Consider the following 20,053-nt stretch of genomic DNA (forward strand, 5'->3'; position numbering starts at 1 on the left):
AATATCAAATGAGATTTTAAATTATTATATTATCATGATATTATGATATATTAATATATCTTAATATGATATATACATTTAAATGTCGTTACAACGATAATCGTTACATATATGTCTCGTTTCGAAATCCTTAAGTTAGTAGTCTTGTTTTTACTTATGTAGTTCATTGTTAATACACTTAATGATATATTTAATTATTATATTATCATGTTATATATAATATAACAATGTATTAATATGCTTCATATATATTTAGTAAGACGTGGTTATAATGATAATCGTTATATGTATCATTTCGAGTTTCATACGTTAATAGTCTCCTTTTTAAGTATATAACTTATTGTTACTAATTTTAATGAGATACTTGATGATCATTATATCATGTTAAACATATATATTTATTCATTTATGAATCATCATGTCATATACAACTTATAGCGTTCGTGAATCATTGGTCAAACTGGGTAATCAGACGTTTACAAAATTTCCGTTTCAATTAACCAAGTCTTAACAAGTTTGACTGCTTAACATGTTGGAAATATTTAATCATGTAAATATAGTTTTCATTAAACATATAATCATAGAAAGGTTCGGAAAAGTTCGGGTCACTACAAATATATGATTTTAAATAAAATTTAGTATAAATTTTATATAACAAACTAATGATATTTCATAAATAAAACACTAACTGCATATATATATGTATATAGATATATTAATATAACTAAATATATATAAATATTAATCATTATAAATCTATATACACAAAATCAATATATATATATAGAATATAATTTAAGATATAATAAATAAATTTGTTCGATTACGATTATGTGTATTAATAAATATACAAATGATATAGGTTCGTGAATCCGAGGTCAACCCTGCATTGATCAATATCGTCATATGTATTTTTACTACAAAATACAGTACAGTGAGTTTCATTTGCTCCCTTTTTAAATGCTTTTGGAATATATATTTTTGGGACTGAGAATACATGCGCTACTTTTATAAATGTTTTACAGAATAGACACAAGTACTTAAAAATATATTCTACGTTGAGTTGTACCACTGGCATATTTCCCTGTAGCTTGGTAACTACTATTTACATGGGACAAATACAAGGACCAAATCCTATATTCAAAGAATCCAGGTAATTCTGGATCCGATGAAATCTTTAGAGAATATCTTGCTCCGAAGTCATATTAAAATCTTGCGGAAAAGTTTTCTTCATCAACATTCGAACTTAGAAATTCCAAAATATCATCATAAATATCTTCGATATTTCTGAGGATATTTTTTTAAATATTCATGTCCGAAAATTATCTACCTCTTTGTGTTTTCTGTATTTCGTTATATTGGAAACTTCTGTAAAATCTAAGTATAAATTATGAATGAATTGTGGAGAAGTGTTGGGAATTGAAGCATGGGTTAGTATAATATAATGACGCTTGGCCAATGTGATTATATTACAGTAAGTCATGCTGGAAGTTCTATTGGAACATGATGATTCACAGATCATAACGTCATCATGTGCCATGTTACATAACTTTTTCATTCTACTTAACTTCTGAACATATCAAGAAAATGTATTCTTGATGGTTCTATCTTCCGTGATGTTGATAAATTTGAAAATCAAATCGTGCTATCACGTTCCTTCCTGCTTAGAACATTATAATCATTCAAAACTCTATATCTACGAATTCTGGACCATTATATGCTTGACTTAGAGTCGGGAAGAGAAAACAAAAGCATAGAGCTTCAAAATATAAGAAAAAATATAAAGCCCAATAACAACACGGAAATTACAAACCGTGTATATCAATGTTTATTGCAACATACAACGACCCTGTCCTAATCCTCCTGGACGAAGTCATCAACATCTGGTCCCATTGCGAGGTGCTGTCCTAAATATGCCATGAAGGACTCCAAGTAATGTCTTTAAAATGAGCAAATGCACAGTGGAAGACTTAATTCGTACCTGAGAATAAACATGCTTAAAAGTGTCAACCAAAAGGTTAGTGAGTTCATAGGTTTATCATAATAATCGTTTCAATATATTAATAGACTACAAGATTTCATAATCATAAACATAATACACTCGCAAGTGTATGTAAAGCATTCTAAGTGGTTGAGCACTTGGTAACCATACTTAACATTTAATCAACGTCGCATATTCCCTTTATTATGAAATGTCACTACACCGTACCAAGTGTAGTCACCGAAACGAAGTACTGTGCAACCGTTGAATACTGGTCGTCCAGTCCGGTTGGGGTTGTCAGGCCCGATAGATCTATCAACAGGATTCGCGTTTACAATACCCATGTAAATAGTAGTTACCAAGCTACAGGGAAATATGCCAGCGGTACAACTCAACGTAGAATATATTTTTAAGTACTTGTGTCTATTTCATAAATATTTATAAAAGCAATGCATGTATTCTCAGCCCAAAAATATATATTGCAAAAGCAATTAAAAAGGGAGCAAATGAAACTCACCATACTGTATTTTGTAGTAAAAATACATATAACATCATTGAACAAGTGTAAGGTTGGCCTCGGATTCACGAACCTATATTATTTATATATATATATTAATACATATGATTGTAATCGAACGAATTTATATATTATTAATGATATACTTGTTATTATGTGTTTCATTAGTAACTTAATTAAATGTATTTATTTTATATTCTAAAAATGTTAATATAGTTTACTTAAATATATATATGACTAATTTTTATTGTAGTAATGATAATAATATTAGTAGTAATATTGATAATAATAGTAATATGATTTTTATAAAAATAATAACGATATTAGTAATAAAAAAATGATAATAATAATAATAGTAATATTCAAAAAATTAATAGTAATATTAATAAAGTTAATAATAATGATAATAAAAATAATGATGGTTTTAATAATACTAATAATAATAATAATAATAATAATAATAATAATAATAATAATAATAATAATAATAATAATAATAATAATAATAATAATAATAATAATATTAATAATAAAGATAATAACAAAAATATTTATAATACTACCTTAAAAGCTTTTCCCAAAAACAATGCCTCAGACAAGGCTCGAACCTGAGACCTCTCACTAAACCCACAACACCACTAACCCGTCTTCTGCCTTGTGTTTTTTTTCTGTTTTAATTGGTATCTAAATTTATGTAACCCGTGTATCTGTTTCTTCTTCTTCTGAACCATCATCATCAATTTATATTTTGATTCGGCCCAATTCTTAGAAACAAAACATAGTGGCCCAACAACAAAAATAAGCTCATGTAACTAGTCCACTTTAAAAGCCTAGTGCAAAAACCCATTTAACAATCGAATCATTAGCCCAAATATGGCCCAATCCCAAATAGATTAAATGCTCCGGTTTATTAAAAGGTTTTCACAACTTCACATGGCATGTTTGAAAATTAGTAGACATAAAAGAATTGATACAGAAACTTGAATGAATTGAACCTATCCTTTGTACCCCACTAACGAGAAAAAAATGCAAGTTGGGTAACCCTTGATTCAAGATGGTCGGCCATAAAAAAAATATATAAAGCACTTATTTTGCATGCTTTCTTTCACTGTGGATACGACAAGGTTTGTTAAATGGGTTCGACAGGAGTAAACGACGGGTATTCCATATCTTCTAGTCTCACCCAATCGGCTATGGTCACCATTATTTCCACTTGATGTATCACCTGTTCCAACAACAAGTGGGTCTTGTTCGAATCAAAATTCAAACGAAAAAAATAATACAATAATAGCTTATGGTGACGTTTGCTTGTAAGAAGAAGAAAACCGAAGAAATAGTGATAGTTTTTGAATTGAAACAGTAAGAAATAGCAACAGCCTGTAGTGGTTTAGTGGTGGTTTCTTGGTGATTGAGGTGTGGGTTGTTTGTTGTTAAACGAGAATTGGTGGCGGTTTATGTCAACAAAAGAAAATAATAGAAACATAAACGGTTTTATGTGTTTATCTTGGTGGTGATGGTAGTTTGAGCACGAAGGTGATGGATTAATGGTGTTGATGAGGGAGATGTCATGAAGTTTGGGTGATCGTGTGACGGTATTAGAGGGTGGTGAGTAGGGTGGCGGTTTAAGTAATGCAGAAAATAATTATTTAGAACGCGAAGGTAGTGGTTTATGGTCATGGTGTGGTTGTGATGGGTGTTGTGGATTGTCGAGTTAAGAAAGAAATGAGAAATTTAAAATGGGTTTGTTGATGGTGACGAGCAAGAAGAAACAATAATTGGTTTTCCAGTTGTGATGGTGGCGGCTCTATAGTTGTGAAGTGGGTTTGTAACGTGTGATCGAATTTGGGTTGTATGATGGTTGGTTCGGATTGAAAACATAAAAGAAATGTGTTGGTCATGGGTTGTGGGTGTTGAAGCTCAACAAAAACCAGAAAGAAGTAGGAGAGTTAAAACACAAGGGATGTCTCTCTTATGTACGTAATATGTATATATTTATATACATAAATATATGAGTTGGTTGGGGAAGGTAAGAAAAAAAACAGTATCCTATTAGAATCACATGGAACTTAATTATTTAGCTATCTGTTATATGTTGCTATCTATATATATAATATCATATAATTATACATAAATTTCAAAAAGAACACAGTAATCTTATTTGATTAAAATTGTGTTAGCCGACACACACATGTCCCTTGCACCAACAGTGTTATTTTGAGTGTTATTTCGTACTTCGTTGTAAATCAGAGGTGGATAAAAGTATTCAGAAAAATCCCAAAATTTTAAATTAAGTATCTTTATTTATTTAGATCATTATGGTATAAAATTTGGTCATTAACTATTAAATAAAAATTACATTAATTACTCACTCCCAACCCCCAAGCAAAACATAAAAAGTTTTAAAATTTGACAAACAACATCTAAATATATTATTACTAAGCCTAAAATTTTTAAAACCCATTTTCGGATCACCGTTATTTTAGAATCACATAAGTTTCTTTTTAACTCATTTACTATCTATCGAATAACAAATGAGCGTTACCTTCGCTTACTAAATAAATCCGAGACCAAATATATATATACACTCAATATACTTTATATATATATTTTAAATACAAATCATATTTTTAAACCAATAAAATTATTATTATAATATATATACACATAAATGTTCGTGAATCGTCGAGATTAGTCGAAGGGTATTTGCATATATGATAACAGTTCAAAATATTGAGACTCAGCATTACAGACTTTGCTTATCATGTTAAAGATATTAAATCGTATCACGAGTTTGGTTCAGAATTAGTCAAAATTTTCCGGGTCGTGACAGTACCTACCCGTTAAAGAAATTTCGTCCCGAAATTTGATCGAGGTCGTCATGGCTAACAATAAAAATGTTTTCATGAGGAATATGAGTTAATAATTAGAGTTTTATCATTATTTATTAATATAGATAAAACGATTCGATCATGTGAAGCGTACGAGTGAAGCTATCACAAAAGAGTGAAAAGTTTCGTCTTAACTTTTGACGTAGTCATGGTGGATTTTTGGAATTCAAGGAATTTAAGGAAATCTTCTAATCAGAAGAAAATAAAATAGCACTATTTATTAGCAAACTTTTGAAATTACGGAAGAACAGAAATATCACGGAAATATTTTCGTGATATGCTTAGAACTTAGGTAGAATGAAAGAGTCGTTTAACATGGCACATGATGAGGGTATGATCTGTGAATCATCACGTTCCATTAGAAACTCAGCATGACTTACTGTAATATAATTACGTTGGCCAAGTGCATTATATTATACTAACTCATGCTTCAATTCCCAACACTACTCCAGAAACATTCATAATTCATACTTAGATTTTATAGAAGATTTCAATATAACAGAAAACAGAAAAACACGAAGGGGTAGATAATTTCAGACAAGAATATTTATGAAAATATCCTCAGAAATATCGAAGATATTTATGATGATATTTTGGAATTTCTAAGTTCGAAGGTTGATGAAGAAATTTTTTTTGCAAGATTTTAACATGACTTCGGAGCAAGATATTCTCTAAAGATTTCATCAGATCCAGAATTACCTGGATTGTTTGAATATAGGGTTTAGTCCTTGTATTTATCTTTGGTCTCCTTCATGGTGAGCTCAATCCGATTTTCAGTACCAGATTTTCTATCGAGCGTTCCTAACACTTCCTTCTTTATCATCAACTTTTGGCCATTAAGACCATTTACAACATGCTGCTTTGTCAGCCTTTTCAAAGTTAACGGATCTGGGTCATCGGTTATCAAATCGAGGTGGTTTAAGGAGAATTGTGTTTTTAGATGATTAAACGCTGATGGTAATATGGTGGAATATAAAAGGTTCCACAGTAACAATAAAGAGTACGCATATTTATCAAGGTTATAATAAGGTTGTTTTGGATGAAAAGTCGGAGTTGACTTGCTAGAGCTGTGACAAAATTTGCCACTTTGAAAGGGATTACCAAATTATTTTGGGTAAAAATAACACTAAAAGAATTAGCACAGCTAAGTGTTAAACATTTACTCCGTTTCTGAGGGTTTTTCAGGTGCATAACTATATGCATCAATCTTTTATTCCGTAGATGAAGTGCGGCTGGTTCATTCTCTCGATCGAGGTGTTTTCAAGAAACATGAAAGATTTGAACATGGATTGAAATGGTCAAGATTCAAATGAGGTTTAAGATGAAATCAAGTGGCAAACTTGAAGAGTTATTTAGTTTCATATGTTATAATCAATATTTTAATTCATTTTTAATTGTCCAATGTTGATAGTCCAATAATAGGTTTATATATATATAATCTTAGAATTACCCAATGACGTATTGTATACGTATTGTCTTTGAATCAACCCAGAGACGTATTGTAAACGTATTGTCTTAGAATTAACTAAGACGTATTGTGTACGTATTGTCTTAGGATTTATCAAAACGTATTGTATACTTATTGTGTTAGGATGTACCAAATATTCGAATTAATAAATACTTATCATGACTCGTGTACAACTTATTGTCTCAGAATTAATCCGACGTATTGTGTACATGTGTCCCGATTTATCCGACGATATGTAAAGTACGTAAAATAAATAACAGTATTTAAATGACGGTAAATAAAATTGCGAGAATATTAATTGCGATAATTAAATTGCGATAAATAAAATGTAACCAGATAGCTAGGAACAGTTAGCGTGGATTCTTAACAAAATTCTTTACAATTAATTTGTTTGTTCCTAACAAATTTTATTTTGTCCAATGCTTTCTTCATTATGCCACTTGTTGGATTCTGAGATATCAAAATCCTATATGAAATTGAATGAAAATAGTTATTCTGTGGTGAACGGATTCATATATCTGTAGATGTAAGTAAGATAGTAAATGACCGTTGAATCAGATTCGAAGAATGTACAGTGTAACTTATTAATGCGAAATCTTAAATATTCCTCGGGTATTACCTACCCGTTAAAATATTTTCATCATTAACAGTTTGTACAAAATAATTTTTAATTACAATCTTTATGAAAATATACATACATATATATTTTCTTCAGATGTAATCATGGATTTAATGAGTCAATAAGAAATTAAACTCATTGATTTATCGTTAATACTAGATTATATAATCTCTAAAACTTTTAGAAATTACATAATCGCCATATCGAGCGAAGATAATCGATGTAGAACGATATGTAGAACGAAGATAAAGTAGGTAGAACGATACGTAGAGCGATGATTATGCTCGAGGTACAGAATGAGATGTTGAGACAAGTGATGTTGAAACTTGGGTTGTTGGTGGTACTGGTGTTGATGTTGTTTGTACTGTTGATGCCGGTGATGCTGCTGGTGCTTATCGTATTGAGGCTTGCGATGTGGACGCTACTGGTGGTACTGGTGTTGCTGATGGTGCTTGTAATCTTTGCACCATACGTTCCAAAGCCACTACTCGAGCGCAAAGCTCGTTAACTTCTTCTATTACACCGGGGTTATTGTCGGTTCGAACGAGTGGATAAATAAAATCTAGAATTTGATGTAGTATATAATCGTGGCGAGGTACTCTAGAAATGAGAGAGAAAATGGTGTTTCAGACAGGTTCGCCGGTAAGTGCTTCAGGTTCTTCACCCAGAGGTGAATTCGGTTGGTGGAAGGGATCACCTTCTTCTTGCCTCCAACAATTAAGTAGACTACGAACCCATCCCCAATTCATCCAGAATTAGTGATGACTAATTGGTTGATCCATTCCGGTTACACTGCTTTCAGAGCTTGAGTGGGACTCTATATCGGAATCCGAGAGGCTTGAACTAGTGGTGAGTTCCATTTTGCTCGGTTAGATAAAGAGTTTTTGGTATGAAATGAATTTCAGATATCGGATGATATTCTAATTACATAGAATATCTATGTATAGTACAGAAGATCCCGTAGATTACGGAGAGAATTAAGGAAACGTGTCAGATAAGGTCTACAGTAACAGATACAATTAGCAAATACGCTAAGATATGAATTTTGTCTATACACTATTCATCAAATAAGTGCAGGAAGTCGTGTCTAAACTTAGGAATGATAAGCAGGTAATTTTCCACTAGGAATGATAAGCAAAACTTTTAACATGCAGACCAGGTTCAAGTCCAGACTTATTAATATATCCTAACAACTACTAGGTCGAAGTCCAGACTCACTAATGCATCTAAACAACTACCTGTTAGACACACTAATGCAAGACCTGGTTCACTAGGACCAACGCTCTGATACCATATGAAACGACCCTGTCCTAATCCTCCTGGACGAAGTCATCAACATCTGGTCCCATTACGAGGTGCTGTCCTAAATATGCCATGAAGGACTCCAAGTAATATCTTTAAAATGAGCAAATGCACAGCGGAAGACTTAATTCGTACCTGAGAATAAACATGCTTAAAAGTGTTAACCAAAAGGTTGGTGAGTTCATAGGTTTATCATAACAATCGTTTCAATATATTAATAGACCACAAAATTCCATAATCATAAACATAATACACTCGCAAGTGTATGTAAAGCATTCTAAGTGGTTGAGCACTTGGTAACCATACTCAACATTTAATCAACGTCGCAAATTCCCTTTATTATGAAATCTCACTACACCGTACCAAGTGTAGTCACCGAAACGAAGTACTGTGCAACCGTTGAATACTGGTCGTCCAGTGCGGTTGGGGTTGTCAGGCCCGATAGATCTATCAACAGGATTCGCGTTTACAATACCCATGTAAATAGTAGTTACCAAGCTACAGGGAAATATGCCAGTGGTACAACTCAACGTAGAATATATTTTTAAGTACTTGTATCTATTTCGTAAATATTTATAAAAGCAATGCATGTATTCTCAGCCCAAAAATATATATTGCAAAAGCAATTAAAAAGGGAGCAAATGAAACTCCCCATACTGTATTTTGTAGTAAAAATACATATAACATCATTGAACAAGTGTAAGGTTGGCCTCGGATTCACGAACCTATATTATTTATATATATATTAACACATATAATTGTAATCGAACGAATTTATATATTATTAATGATATAATTGTTATTATGTGTTTCATTAGTAACTTAATTAAATGTATTTATTTTATATTCTAAAAATGTTATTATAGTTTAGTTAAGTATATATATGACTAATTTTTATTGTAGTAATGATACTAATATTAGTAGTAATATTGATAATAATAGTAATATGATTTTTATAAAAATAATAACGATATTAGTAATAAAAAAATGATAATAATAATAATAGTAATATTCATAAAATTAATAGTAATATTAATAAAGTTAATAATAATGATAATAAAAATAATGATGGTTTTAATAATACTAATAATAATAATAATAATATTAATAATAAAGATAATAACAAATATATTTATAATACTACCTTAAAAGCTTTTCCCAAAAACAATGCCTCAGACAAGGCTCGAACCTGAGACATCTCACTAAACCCACAACACTACTAACCCGTCTTCTGCCTTGTGTTTTTTTTCTGTTTTAATTGGTATCAAAATTTATGTAACCCGTATATCTGTTTCTTCTTCTTCTGAACCATCATCATCAATTTATATTTTGATTCGGCCCAATTCTTAGAAATGAAACATAGTGGCCCAACAACAAAAATAAGCTCATGTAACTAGTCCACTTTAAAAGCCTAGTGCAAAAACCCATTTAACAATCGAATCATTAGCCCAAATATGGCCCAATCCCAAATAGATTAAATGCTCCGGTTTATTAAAAGGTTTTCACAACTTCACATGGCTTGTTTGAAAATTAGTAGACATAAAAGGATTGATACAGAAACTTGAATGAATTGAAACTATCCTTTGTACCCCACTAACGAGAAAAAAAATACAAGTTGGGTAACCCTTGATTCAAGATGGTCGGCCATAAAAAAAATATATAAAGCACTTATTTTGCATGCTTTCTTTCACTGTGGATACGACAGGGTTTGTTAAATGGGTTCGACAGGAGCAAACGACGGGTATTCCATATCTTCTGGTCTCACCCAATCAGCTATGGTCACCATTATTTCCTCTTGATGTATCACCTGTTCCAACAACAAGTGGGTCTTGTTCGAATCGAAATTCAAACGAAAAATAATAATACAATAATAGCTTATGGTGACGTTTGCTTGTAAGAGGAAGAAAACCGAAGAAATAGTGATAGTTTTTGAATTGAAACAGTAAGAAATAGCAACAGCCTGTAGTGGTTTAGTGGTGGTTTCTTGGTGATCGAGGTGTGGGTTGTTTGTTGTTAAATGAGAATTGGTGGCGGTTTATGTCAACAAAAGAAAATAATAGAAACATAAACGATTTTATGTGTTTATTTTGGTGGTGATGGTAGTTTGAGCACGAAGGTGATGGATTAATGGTGTTGATGAGGGAGATGTCATGGAGTTTGGGTGATCGTGTGACGGTATTAGAGGGTGGTGAGTAGGGTGACGGTTTAAGTAAAGTAGAAAATAATTATTTGGAACGCGAAGGTAGTGGTTTATGGTCATAGTGTGGTTGTGATGGGTGTTGTGGATTGCCGAGTTAAGAAAGAAATGAGAAAGTTAAAATGGGTTTGTTGATGGTGACGAGCAAGAAGAAACAAGAATTGGTTTTCCGGTTGTGATGGTGGCGGCTCTATAGTTGTGAAGTGGGTTTGTAACGTGTGATCGAATTTGGGTTGTATGATGGTTGGTTCGGATTGAAAACATAAAAGAAATGTGTTGGTCATGGGTTGTGGGTGTTGAAGCTCAACAAAAACCAGAACGAAGTAGGAGAGTTAAAACACAAGGGATGTCTCTCTTATGTACGTAATATGTATATATTTATATACATAAATATATGAGTTGGTTGGGGAAGGTAAGAAAAATAACAGTATCCTATTAGAATCACATGGAACTTAATTATTTAGCTATCTGTTATATGTTGCTATCTATATATATAATATCATATAATTATACATAAATTTCAAAAAGAACACAGTAATCTTATTTGATTAAAATTGTGTTAGCCGACACACACATGTCCCTTACACCACCAGTGTTATTTTGAGTGTTATTTCATACTTCGTTGTAAATCAGAGGCGGATAAAAGTATTCAGAAAAATCCCAAAATTTTAAATTAAGTATCTTTATTTATTTAGATCATTATGGTATAAAATTTGGTCATTAACTATTAAATAAAAATTACAATAATTACTCACTCACAACCCCCAAGAAAAACATAAAAAGTTTTTAAATTTGACAAACAACATCTAAATATATTATTACTAAGCCTAACATTTTTAAAACCCATTTTCGGATCACCGTTATTTTAGAATCACATAAGTTTCGTTTTAACTCGTTTACTATCTATCGAATAACAAATGAGCGTTACCTTCGCTTACTAAATGAATCCGAGACCAAATATATATATACACTCAATATACTTTATATATATATATATTTTAAATACAAATCATATTTTTAAACCAATAAAATTATTATTATAATATATATACACATAAATGTTCGTGAATCGTCGAGATTAGTCGAAGGGTATTTGCATATATGATAACAGTTCAAAATATTGAGACTCAGCATTACAGACATTAATTATCATGTTAAAGATATTAAATCGTATCAAGAGTTTGGTTCAGAATTAGTCGAAATTTTCCGGGTCGTGACAATAAAGACACGGGAGAATTAAAAACACTATAACCCCAAGGGCGAAGTTGTAATGACCCGGAATTTTCCGACCAAATTATACTTATGAGATTAATATTTACATAAATTAAACCATACCAACATGATAAGCAATCCAAATTGTTGAGACTTGTGTTTTTGAAAAGAGTTTTACACAACGTTTGACCGTCCAATATGACTGATGATATCACGAACTATATAACATACGATAATTATACGTTTGTGTATATATATGTATTTATATATATTTAACATGATCTAAGGATGGTTTAACATCTCATTGTGTACTAATGACAATGAGTTATAAGTATATTTTGAAACTACTAACTTAAGTTTTCAAAACGATAACTATACGTAACATTCTTTGATATATATACTTATAATCTATAATGCTTATACATGTATTGTATATATAATGTATTTAATCACTTTTTAAGGACTTAAATACATAAAAAAATATAAGTATATTCACAAAAGATAGCAATATTTGAATTCTCGTTCCGTTTCCTCAAGATTTCTATACGTATATCTAGGGTATATGTACCCGTATCATACCCAGCTTCTATACGTATTTACTATTAGTATATACACATCAAATCAACATCCTAATCAACATTATTACTGCCCTAGATATGAGGTAACTAGAATTTGTCAAGTAGTATGAATTATCAGTAAGAAAACAAAATTAGGAATCCTTTTCTTTCTTTATAAACTAAAAACGTTTTTATAAATGAACACCATTTCTTCACTCCATTTTCTAATACCTACACCCTAATTTCTCTCTCAAAATACTCCTAACTTCATACTTGATCATATCCAAGCATTTTCCCCATCATTTAGCTTCAATTACAAGCCTTAAACACCATAAGAAAACTCTTTCAAGAACATATCAAAATAACCACCCATTTGAAGAAGTTTACTTCCAACCTTTTGATCCAACTCCACCACTCTTTGATTCCAAGATTATTTCTTATCTTTTGCAGTAACTTCGTCCAAGTAACTTGAGGTAGTAACCTTGTTCATAATCTTATTCAATTCATATTCATATAGCTATCTTATTTTGTGGTATAAAATTTTAACAACAAGAACATAGATTGAATGATTTCAAACTTGTTCGAAAACTAAATAGACCCTTCTAACTTGACTTTTAAAACACTTCAAAACCTGTAATATATCATAATAATATGCTAACCTAACAAGATATAACTTGGTTTTACAAAGAACATCTTAATAACTGAATCTACGTCGTCGGAGTGCAACCGGGGGCTGTTTTGGGTTGGATAATTAAAAACCATCTTGAACTTTGAATTGGAAGTTCATGTTCTGAAAAAATGATATTTCTTATGAATATGTTAACACATAAAAATTTCATGGTTTAACTCAAAGTGTAAGTATTTTTAGAAAAATGATCATTAAATGTTGTTTTTATGATGGAAAATGATCACTTTCATAAGTTTCACCAAGTTTGACCTATAACCTATGATTTCGAATACAAACTAAGGTATTTTCAGTTCATATTCTTAAAATTTGATTCGATCCAAGGAAGAGGCAAGTTGAACCAACAAAAACGGAGTTGTAATGAAGAAACTACGACTAAAACAAGATTGGGTATCCGAAGCTAGTTTAGCTACGAAAATATTTGGAGAAAAAGTAAATTAATCATATCTTTCCTAATTAATATGATATTTTATATATAATTACTTATGATTTGATTTTATATATTTCAGGACCACCCGTAAACAACGCGAGAAGATTAATCATAAGACCTCATGATTGTACGCAACACGTCATTTGACAACACGGTACTTTATGTACGCAACACGTCATTTGACAACATGGTACCATGGGTCGAGATTAATTCTGATCAATACGAATACGATGGGGTCTTTATTTATTTTATTTAAGCAACTAATTGTGGACCACTAACATCGGACTGCTAACTACGGACTAAGAAAATATTAAAAGTATTAAAAGTATATATATATATATATATATATATATATATATATATATATATATATATATATATATATATATATATATATATATATATATATATATATATATATATATATATATATATATATATATATATATATATATATATGTAATGATTACTTAAAAAGAAAATATGTTGATATATTATATATATGGTTAGGTTCGTGATATCTATCGGAGACCAAGTCGAATTAAATACCTTCAAGGCAAAAGTGAGTTTCATTTGCTCCCTTTTTAATTGCTTTTGCAATATATATTTTTGGGCTGAGAATACATGTGCTGCTTTAATAAATGTTTACAAAATAGACACAAGTGCTTAAAAATATATTCTACGTTGAGTTGTACCACTGGCATATTTCCCTGTAGCTTGGTAACTACTATTTACATGGGTATTGTAAACGCGAATCCTGTTGATAGATCTATCGGGCCTGACAACCCCAACCGGACTGGACGACCAGTATTCAACGGTTGCACAGTACTTCGTTTTAGTGACTACACTTGGTACGGTGTAGTGAGATTTCATAATAAAGGGAATATGCGACGTTGATTAAATGTTAAGTATGGTTACCAAGTGCTCAACCACTTAGAATGCTTTATATACACTTGCGAGTGTATTATGTTTATGATTATGAAATCTTGTGGTCTATTAACATATTGAAATGATTGTCATGATAAACCTATGAACTCACCAACCTTTTGGTTGACACTCTAAAGCATGTTTATTCTCAGGTACGAATTAAATCTTCCGCTGTGCATTTGCTCAATATAAGGGCATTACTTGGAGTCGATCATCGCAATGGGACCAAATGTTGATGACTTCATCCAGGTGGATTAGGACGGGTCCTTTCAGTTGGTATCAGAGCGGTGGTCGTAGCAAACCAGGTCTTGCATTAGTGTGTCTAACTAGTAGTTGTTAGGATGCATTAATGAGTCTGGACTTCGACCGTGTCTACATGTCAAAAGTTTTGCTTATCATTTCTAGTCGGAAATCATCTGCTTATCATCCTTAGGAAATTACCTGCTTATCATTCATAAGTCTAGACACGTTTTACTGCATTTACTGCATTGATAGTGTATAGACGAATTCTTATCTTAGCATATCTGTTATTGCGAACTTTGACTGATATCTTTTCAAAGATTCTCCGTAATTTATGGGATTTTGGTATTATATATACATATGTAAATTATGTATTGAAGAGTACCAAATCTAACTCCTATAATCTATTCCATACCAAAAATTCATTTTCCCCATTATACAAGATGGATTCCGCATCTAGTTCGAATTCTTCAGATTCCGACAGTTATGCCGATATGGATTTCCATTCGGGCTCCGAAAGCAGCGTCACCGGAATGGATCAACCAACTTCCCATCATCTATTCTGGATGAATTGGGGATGGGTTCGTAATATACTAAATCACTGGAGATAAGAAGAAGGTGATCCATTCCATCCACCAAATTGCCCTCTTGGCGATGAACCTGAAGCACTTACCGGTGAACCTATTCGAAACACCATTTTCTCTCTCATTTCTAGAGTATCTCGTCACGATTATATACTATCCCATATTACAAATCTTGTTCATTCACTCGCTCCAACCGCCAATCATCCCGGTGTACTAGCAGAAGTTAACGAACTTCGCGCTCGCGTGACGGCTTTGGAGAACATGGTGCGAAGGTTGCAAACACCAGCAGCAGCACCAGCAGCATAATCAGCACCACCATCAATAACATCAACAATACCATCATCACCACTAACAAACAACATCCGCATCACATGTCTCGACATCATAATCTGTCCCACAAACATCAACATCATACGCACCATAGATACCAAGGAGTACCAACAATAATGAACGATGAAGTATTGATCCATAACTTCATTGATATTCTACGAAGAATATGTGGTTTCAAAAAGTTTTAGAGATTTCTTATTCTAGCTCAAACCGAAAAGCAAATGAGATTAATATCATATTAACTCATTAAATTCACGATTTCATCTGAAGAAAATATATATGTATATATGTTTTCATAAAGATTGTAATTAAAAGTTCTTTTGTACAAAATATTAATGGCGAAATTTTTTTTTAACGGGTAGGTAATACCCGAGGAATAATTAGATTTCATCTTAATAAGTTACATTGTACATTCGTCGAAGCTGATTCAACAGTCATTTACTATCCTACTTACAACCACCGATATACGTATCCGTTCACCGCAGAATAACCATTTTCATTCAATTTCATATTTGGATTTTGACTTCCCAGAATCCAACAAGTGGAATATGAAGAAAACATATGACAAAATAAAATCTGTTAGAAACAAACAAATTAACTATGAAAAATTTTGTTAAGAATCCACGCTAACTGTTCCAGCTAACTGTTGCTAGCTTACTGATTACATTTTATTTATCGCAGTTTATTTATCGCAATTTAATTATCGCACTTTTATTTATCGTCATTTAATTTCTGTAATTATTTTACGCACTTTAAATATCGGGACACGTATACAATGTTTTGACATATCATATCGACGCATCTATATATATTATTTGGAATCACCATAGACACTCTATATGCAGTAATGATCGAGTTCTCTATACAGGGTTGAGGTTAATTCTACAATAATATATATAGTTTGAGTTGTAATCGAGTCTGAGACGTATACGGGTCACGACACGTATTAATTAATTCATATATTATATATTAAACTATATATGAATTATTGGACTGTTACTGTGGACTATCGACTGTGGACTAATGACATTGGACAATTAAAATGAATTAAAATATTGATTATAACATATGAAACTAGACATTTCTTCAAGATTGCCACTTGATTTCATCTTAAACCTCATTGTATCTCGACGATTACAATCAGCGTTCAAATCTATCATGATTCTTAAAAACACCTCAATCGAGAGGATAAACCAACCGCACTTCATCTATGGAAGAAAAGATTGATGCATATAGTTATGCACCTGAAAAACCCTCGGAAACTGAGTAAATGTTTGACACGTATCTGTTCTAGTTCCTTTGACATTGTTATTACTGAAGATCGTTTTGCAATCCCTTTTCAAAGTAGCCAATTTTGTCACAGCTCCAGCAAGTCAACTCTGACTTTTCATCCGAAACAACTTTATTATAACCGCGATATATATGCGTACTCTTTATTGTTACTGGGGAACCTTTTATATTCCACAATATTACCATCAGCGATTAATGATTCTAAAAACACAATTCTCCTGAAACTACCTCGGTTTGATAACTGATGACCCAGATCAGTTAACTTTGAAAATGCTGACGAAGCAGCATGTTGTAGATGATCTTAATGGCCAAAAGTTTGAAGATAAAGAAAGGAGTGTTAGGAACGCTCGATAGAAAATTTAGTACCGAAAAGTGGATTATGCGAAACTATGAAGAAAGCCATGGACAAATCACAAAGAATAAGTTTGCCTTCAAAGAATCCAAATGATTCTGTGCCTGCTGAAATCGTTAACAAACATCTTATTTCTTATTCTAAACCCTCACAGACAAATCTTCTTCATCATCCATTGATATTAGAAATTCTAAGATATTCTCGTATGTTCTATTATAAATATCCTCCATATTTCTGGCGATATTTTCACAACTATTCTTATCTGAGATCATTTATCTCTCCGTAATATCTGCAACATAAAAGAAACTGTGTTAGTTTCTAAATTCTGAAACCTTCGAGTTTAAAATATGAATGTTTTGAAGTAGTGTTGGGAACTGAAGCATGGATTAGTATAATATAATGACACTTGATCAACGTCATTATATTACAGTAAGTCATGCTGAGTTTCTAATGAAGCATGATGATTCACAGTACCGTCATCATGTGCCATTTACACGACTCTTACATTCTATCTAATCTCTAAACATATCAAGAGAATATTTTTCTGGATGACTCGGTCTTCTCCAGGGTATTCTGGTAATTTAACAAATCAAAATCGTTCTATTACCATTTTCTTCTTAGAGCATTAGCTATGTTCATTCTGAATTTCATATCTACGAATTCCGGACCATTACTCGCTTGACTCGAAGTCGGGAAGAGAAAACGAAAGCATGAAGCTCCAAAAAAAAATGAAGAATATAAACTCCGATAATAACCCTGAAATTACAAACCGTGTATATCGATGCAGATAGCAATATAGAGACACGGGAGAATTAGAAACACTATAAACACAAGAGTATAGTAGAAGTAAATAGATTCTTCAGGTGGTAGATGAAAAAGAAGAATGACAGATATAAAAGTTAGGAGTATATCAAGAATCAGGACTGGATGGAGCATATTGATGAATGCTTTAAAGTAAGAATCAAGGGAGAAAGAATAGAAGGTGTGAGTCGTGGAAAATAAGGAAACGAAGGGGTGAATTTATAGTGAAATATCCGACAGAGCAATCGAAACAGATTATTGCATATAATCAAAGAAGATCCTGATTTCCTTAATCACCAAAGAACCAAATCTTATTACGTAAGATTCTCTTTAAATCCTTTAAATCCCGAAAATCAATCATAACTACGTCATCGGTTAAGACGAATATATTTTACTCATCTCACTCTTTTACGATAGTCTCATTTATATTCTTCGCATAATCGAATTGTTTTATCTACATTACTCAATGATGATAAAACTCCATTATTACCTTATATTTGTCATGAAAACCTTCTTATTGTTATCCATAACAACCTCTATCAAATTTCGGGGACGAAATTTCTTTAACGGGTAGGTACTGTAATGACCCGGAATTTTCCGACCAAATTATACTTATGAGATTAATATTTACATAAATTAAACCATACCAACATGATAAGCAATCCAAATTGTTGAGACTTGTGTTTTTGAAAAGAGTTTTACACAACGTTTGACCGTCCAATATGACTGATGATATCACGAACTATATAACATACGATAATTATACGTTTGTGTATATATATGTATTTATATATATTTAACATGATCTAAGGATGGTTTAACATCTCATTGTGTACTAATGACAATGAGTTATAAGTATATTTTGAAACTACTAACTTAAGTTTTCAAAACGATAACTATACGTAACATTCTTTGATATATATACTTATAATCTATAATGCTTATACATGTATCGTATATATAATGTATTTAATCACTTTTTAAGGACTTAAATACATAAAAAAAATATAAGTATATTCACAAAAGATAGCTATATTTGAATTCTCGTTCCGTTTCCTCAAGATTTCTATACATATATCTAGGGTATATGTACCCGTATCATACCCAGCTTCTATACGTATTTACTATTGGTATATACACATCAAATCAACATCCTAATCCACATTATTACTGCCCTAGATATGAGGTAACTAGAATTTGTCAAGTAGTATGAATTATTAGTAAGAAAACAAAATTAGGAATCCTTTTCTTTCTTTATAAACTAAAAACGTTTTTATAAATGAACACCATTTCTTCACTCCATTTTCTCATACCTACACCCTCATTTCTCTCTCAAAATACTTCTAACTTCATACTTGATCATATCCAAGCATTTTCCCCATCATTTAGCTTCAATTACAAGCCTTAAACACCATAAGAAAACTCTTTCAAGAACATATCAAAATAACCACCCATTTGAAGAAGTTTACTTCCAACCTTTTGATCCAACTCCACCACTCTTTGATTCCAAGATTATTTCTTATCTTTTGCAGTAACTTCGTCCAAGTAACTTGAGGTAGTAACCTTGTTCATAATCTTATTCAATTCATATTCATATAGCTATCTTATTTTGTGGTATAAAATTTTAACAACAAGAACATAGTTTGAATGATTTCAAACTTGTTCGCAAACTA

General features: G+C 31.6%; 1 pseudogene; it reads right to left on the reverse strand.

Annotated features, from left to right (window-relative positions):
• Nucleotides 1-20,053, reverse strand: part of LOC139870768 (CMP-sialic acid transporter 1-like) — a 157,302-nt pseudogene that overhangs the window by 79,363 nt on the left and 57,886 nt on the right.

The sequence above is a fragment of the Rutidosis leptorrhynchoides genome, chromosome 10 (assembly GCF_046630445.1).
Source record: "Rutidosis leptorrhynchoides isolate AG116_Rl617_1_P2 chromosome 10, CSIRO_AGI_Rlap_v1, whole genome shotgun sequence".
Classification (NCBI taxonomy): domain Eukaryota; kingdom Viridiplantae; phylum Streptophyta; class Magnoliopsida; order Asterales; family Asteraceae; genus Rutidosis; species Rutidosis leptorrhynchoides.